The following is a 6,451-nucleotide window of genomic DNA, read 5'->3' on the forward strand; positions in this document are numbered from 1 at the left end:
ACCGTTCCTACTTTAAAGAGTTAAACATATGAATTTTTTGCCTGAAATAGTACCACATATGGCATAGTTCCAACCATGTCGATTCTTTCGTTATAGATCATTGTTTTCGCTGCTTCGGCAGTCTTGACCGTAACTTGTTCGTCCGAGCTCGGAATGACCTCATTAATTTTGCGTTGGTTTCGTATTTTCATTATCTAAAATATTGTGAGAAGAAATATTATATTCGAACGAGTTCCATTTGGTCCTTGGTACCTATCTATTAGTAGACTTTCATTCCTTACTCATCTTAGCATTTTATAGCTCTTTTTTGGATGATTTTCCTTATATGACACATAAGATAAAAAAACAAAAGCAATAAAAAGTAATATGCAGAATTATTACTAAAACAAGTATGGTTTGGCGCTAGAAACATATGAATTAAGCACCTATCAGTAATCCAACAAGACTTTTGCTTGAAAAAATTTGAAAGCACTTTTAACTTCATCTGCTTAGTCGTTTGATACTTGTTAAGCCTTTCCCGATCTCTAATATTTCATGAATGTTCTTACGCGAGTACAATCGTGGACAACTATTGGTAAATACTATCGTCTATAAAATTATCCATGTTGTATTGTTTCCATTAACGACACATACTCAGAAGGAGGTGCTAGATCATTAAGCATGTTGTCAAACAGGGGAGAGATGCCCAACACATTCAAGTCGTTATTTGCTTCAGAAATTCAAAAAATTAAGTAATGTAAAAACCATAACTCAAATATTACAACTCCCACTAACACTAAAGTATCCCATGGTATTTACCCATACATGCTCCTCACAGCAAGACAATTCTTTCATGAATATTGGGCACACTAAAGATTACTGACTGTTCCATGAAATCCTGGTTCGATATTCTCCACTAGTTATCTCCTCACATCTTCTTCAGTCGGTTGACACAAGTATCTTTCTACAACAGTGCTACATATTATTGAAAAATCTCATTAGATAATAGTACGTTGTTGTTCTCCGAGTGTAATTATTGACACTATGTGCGGGTACTTTTACACAAACATTCATCAGAAAAACCATTTTCATATAAGGAGAATGTACCATATTAGTTGCGGCATCATAGCATTAATGTCATTCGTCATCCACTTTATGAATTCTTCTTAACACTTTTAAAAACAAATCTTGTTTCATACTTAAACGTTGTTTAATTCCCTTTGAAGGTAGTACCTCCCTCGGGGTTAAATAATCAAACATCATTTATGCATCATTGAACACTCTAGATTTTATTGAGAAGTTGTCTAGTCGGTATTATCTTAGGAACCAGTTGACGACCTATCTTACAAATACCCTTCGAAAATCGATGAAATAACATATCTAATTGCTTGTCCCTCTTAATTATCCGAACATCAATCAGACAAATACATACTATAATTTCATGCTTATCAAAAGAAATTAAACTTTAAACCCAAAAAAGAAAATCACTAACTTTTGGCTCGTTGTTGAATGAAATCCAAAATCGAATGTTGCAACAAAACCACTATTAAATGAAGTAATACCTTCTTTTAAAAAGTCAATAAATTCGACCTAAATACTGAATGATAAATTTCGAGATAGGTGATTTGGGGCTTATGTTGTTACGAGGAAAAAAAAACCCGATTTTTTTTCTTTTTTCTTTATAAAACTTCCCAAAGTTGGATACCGAGTATTTTTCCTTTGTAAAAATCTTGACTAGTCCACTTATTATTACGGATATTCAGTATCCACCCACACAATTAGGACAACAAGTCCCCAATTTCACCAAAAAAATCCTGGACAACCATAATGGTTGCTTTTCGACTTCTCGGAAAGATGACAATGTACCCACTTACCATATTGTTTGGTTTTTTAATGTATGAAATTATTTTGATATTATTTTTGGTATCAAAAACAATTTCTAGGATGGTTCTCTACATTTGGTCGAATTCACGGTATTCTACCAAATAGCGATCAAGAGATATAAATTAATTTAAAGAAGTAAACCAGGTTTGGACAGTACTAAATCCGCCGATCCTAATTGTCCGGATATTGTGAAAGTTCATACAGAAGCAACACATTTCTTTTCCATTTCCTTACCATAGAGGTTCCAAGTCCCCACATTTATCTCCTTCAACGATGCCTATTTATATTTTGAAATTTTTATTTTCAAATAGGGTGAATCAAGACATTAAGGATGAAAATCCAGTTTTTATTTTTCTTTTTTATTTTTCGAATAATGTATCAAGATAAACTAATCAGTTTGCGCTATTCATACATTGGCATCTGTAGTTATGATATGAGCAACCAACCATCCTTATTTTATATTTAAGAAGAGAACCCTTTCGAATATAGTATCCCAAGTTAAGGAAATACATTAATCTGTTTTGATACACATCTTAAAGTAACTAGAAGTCAAAAAGAAAGAAGTTTTACTGTTTGGATACATATTCAGAAGTTGCTTTCTGATTTCTGGAAGCAAAAAGTCAGAAATTAGCTTGGATACACTGGCGGGGCCATATACAAGTTGTGGGTGGTCATGGCCCCCCCAAGATTGTGGAGATTATATAGGAGGGTATAGAAGTTTGATCTGATAGTCCTAAATTGATATAACATAGCCCTGCAAGAAATTTTAGGAAGAGGTTTTCGTTTAATGTAACACGTTACTAAGTTTGCTTTATAATTTTCCTAAATCTAATCCTAAACAGTAGATGGTTTTGAAATCCCGTTTCATTTATTTTCTTTACTAACTCAATGGGATTTGATGGTGTGTTCAAAAAATACCAAACAAAATCTAGGTCGTCAAATCCAGCTTGCGCAACAAAATAGATGATTAATTTCTAAGTAATTCTTTATTTAGATATGTCTTTTATTTTTTTAATAGGAAAGAAAATACATTAAGAATTTAAACTTTAATTTACATAATAAGAAGAGTATTTCATGAAATTTCCAAACTCTTGAGCGGAGACTCGATCCGCTAACTTCCTACTTGAGAGTCAGGATTCTGACCAACTAGGCTATTTTACTTAGATATCTCACTTAAACATAGTTTGGATTCGACCGTAAATGACTTTCAAGATCTAAACGCTTGTTATCTGATGTATAACTGAATTACAAATATTTTTATTTAAAAACTACCTTTCAAAAAATAAAATCTAAAGCGACCGAGCACCCCAAACCACCCTAGTACCATCACTGTAAATGACCCCTCCAACATGTAAATCCTTCAAAATGATTTCTAGAAGCAAAATATTTTCGCTTCTAAATGCTGCTTCTGGAATAGTTCTTTTTTTGGTATCCAAACACTATGAAATCTCGAAATGAGAAGAAGAAGAAAAAGAAAAAAGAAAAAAGAAAGAGGGTCTTGTTAACTTTTATACCCGTATACAAGTTAACAAGGGTATTATTGACTTTTGTCTATCTGGGAAACGCAAATCACTCGTTAAAATCATATTAACTTAATTTTCTCGTTAAATGGGATATATGTTCCACTAATACCCTTATGCTATTCGATCAAAACAAGATGAGTAAACATAATGACGACATGCTCTGCCTTGTCTTCCTCAAATTAGATTTCTGTTGATGAGACAAAAGTATACAGAAGAAGTAGATTTTTCTTCAAGAACTTCTAATAAATTCTTGGATCCTATTCAACTCAAGCAGAGATCTGAAGTTGTTGTTGCTGTTAATGTTGATACAGCCGGGGTAAAGCATCCCTTTTCATCAAATCTTCGGACATGACCCAAGTTGGGATTTAATTAAGCGGATTCACACTTGGTCAGTTGGAGGGGTAGATCATGCTTCAAAACAGAAGATCAATCGGATTATTTAATTGTAGAATTTTTGTTAACCATTTAGAATACCTGGGCTCGCTAATTACCCTTCATCGTCCGTTTCTCTCTTAAATCTGAAGAGATTCTCATGAAAAGTTCTGATATTGAAGGATTAAAAAAAAAGAAAAAAAATCTGATATTGATGGATTAATATTTTTAGTCCAACCATATTTCTCTGTTATTCTTTTTAACCAGATCCAAAAAATTAAAATAACAATAAATCTTCATCCAAATCAATGGAATCGATCAAACAATCTTTGAAGAAACTGTCGTAAATTTAATTGATAAAACCCAAATTTTCTTTAAAGAGAAGCAAAAAAAACCCAACGCTTATTTAGCCTTAATTCCATAATTCTCGTTTTTGCTTTTTATTTAATCTTTTCGATCAAGCTGGTGAAATAGTACTAGTAATGGGTATTCTTGAATCAATGAAGAAATTAGCTTTTCGATTTGCTACCACTTGAAAAGATGATTTTGATACTAAGAAGTTGTATCTCAATCCTAGAATCTGATTTGGAAAAAAATATGGAAACATATTTCTGATGACTACCATAAAAGACGTTTTGGTTTAAACGATGCATATCTCAAATCCCTATAATTAAAGTGGTCATTAATTGTTAGTTTAATCATTGTTGGTATACTCCCTCCGTTCCATTTTAGATGAGTGATTAGAGTTATTTTTTTGTTCCACAATACTTGATAGTGTTCATACTTTTTCCACAAAACTACCAACAATGCCCTGATATTTTATCTTGGAACAAATTTTTTCAAGAATATGAATAGAATTTTTTTATATCTCTCTATTTTTTAATCTGCGTGAAAATTCCTAAAATATTTTCTAAAGTGGACGGGAGGGAGTGCAAGATAATAACACCCAAAAAAAGTCAATTTTATGTGATTTACCTTTCCGAAACCTCTAGACCAAGACCAAAGCTGCTGTCTCAGTTTTGCGGGTGTCTGTCTGGCCTTTGCCTGTGAGCTCTCAATCTTTTCACTCAACTCTCCCTCTCTAGGCCTCTATAATTCTCGAACTTGGATTCATCAGTTCTCCCCTCTAAACCCTCAAAAAGTGATTGAGCTTCATCTGCTCTGAAAAATGGCGGATGAAAATGAACATTCTCAAAGACGAGGTCCAATCAAGTCTTCTGGTAAGTCTAAAATTCCATTTCTGAGTGGTTTAGATGATGATGATGATTATGTCTCAAATATGATTCGTGTTTTTTAGGGTTTATATGAATTTTGATTTCATTGAATTTGGGGTTTTTGCTTATTTATTTATGGATTTTGATTAGTTGGAAATATTGCGGCGAATCAGGAACGACAACAAGCAGTTACAGTTAGTAAAGAAAGAAGAGAAGCATTAGTACGAACTAAACGTTTATGTAGAGATGGAATTGTTAATGATGATTTGGGAGATGGTGATATAGATATGATGAGTGATAATGAACAAACAGCTTTGGATGAATAGACTACTCAAGCTGTGGAACTCTTGAAATCTGCTTTGAATTCACAGTAAGTTTTTCTAATTCATTTTTTAGAGTTTCATTTGTTGTTACTTGTTATGTTTTAATCATTCATTGGGATGAAGAGTAAACCAGACATAATTTTAACCTAGATTTATCGATCAGCTGGATAATAGAAATTAGAGATTCAGGTTTACTTAGGAAGAGTTTATATGTTTGATGCTAATAAATTAGTTTGAAGAGATGATCTATGCGTATTCGATATTAAGACAAACTTGTTAAATTTGGATGTAGTATGTGCTATCACTACAGATATGAACTTTGTAGCTTTTACCTTCGGATATAAATTAAGAAATAAACAGATACAATTGCTGAAACAGACTCAAAGATAGGAGTTAGAGTGAGACGTCATTGTGCAAACACTTTGCCTCTTTTTTCTGTATAATAAATACATTACAATTTAGAAGAAAGGAATATCATAGAGTTAGTTAGTTGTTTAACTTGTTTTATACTTTTTATAGGTCCTTCAAACAGAATGCCCACAAATATGATACTATGCATTTTACACATACGCCTGTATTTCTCTTTGGTCTTTCACAAAGTAGGTAATATTGGTATTGGCCACATTACATATTACAGAATAATATGGCAATATATGTCGGTGTTGTTGAAGTTATAATATATGTAAAGGTACTGGGCTTTTTTTGTGTACATAAGAAGATATGATCGATGATATAAAATTGAATAAATACTAGTAAGTAGTATTCAGGTTTCCCACTTCACATTCTAAAATAGTATGGAATATATGTCGGTGTTGTTGAAGTTATAATATACGTAAAGGTACTGTGCTTTTTTTTTGTATACATAGGAAGATATGATCGATGATATAAAATTGAATAAATACTAGTAAGTAGTATTCAGGTTTCCCACTTCACAGTCTTCTCAAATGACAATTTTCTGGATTTTTCACTTCTTTCCAAGAAATATATTTGTACTAGAACCCGGATTTAATGTTTCATTTAGTAGAGGATGAGGATGGTCTTTTTATTTTTGATATCAGCCAGAGACCAGCACGATATTTGCAAATATATCAGTTCTTATAGGATAAGATATTAGCAAGCTAGATTTTTAGGCCATTGCAACTTAGTCTCTTAACAA

General features: G+C 32.4%; 1 pseudogene; it reads left to right on the forward strand.

Annotated features, from left to right (window-relative positions):
- Window positions 1–4,750: 4,750 nt before the first annotated feature.
- LOC113311633 overlaps window positions 4,751–6,451 on the forward strand; it is a 5,700-nt pseudogene continuing 3,999 nt past the window's right edge.

This window comes from Papaver somniferum, chromosome 9 (genome assembly GCF_003573695.1).
Source record: "Papaver somniferum cultivar HN1 chromosome 9, ASM357369v1, whole genome shotgun sequence".
Taxonomy (NCBI): Eukaryota; Viridiplantae; Streptophyta; class Magnoliopsida; order Ranunculales; family Papaveraceae; genus Papaver; species Papaver somniferum.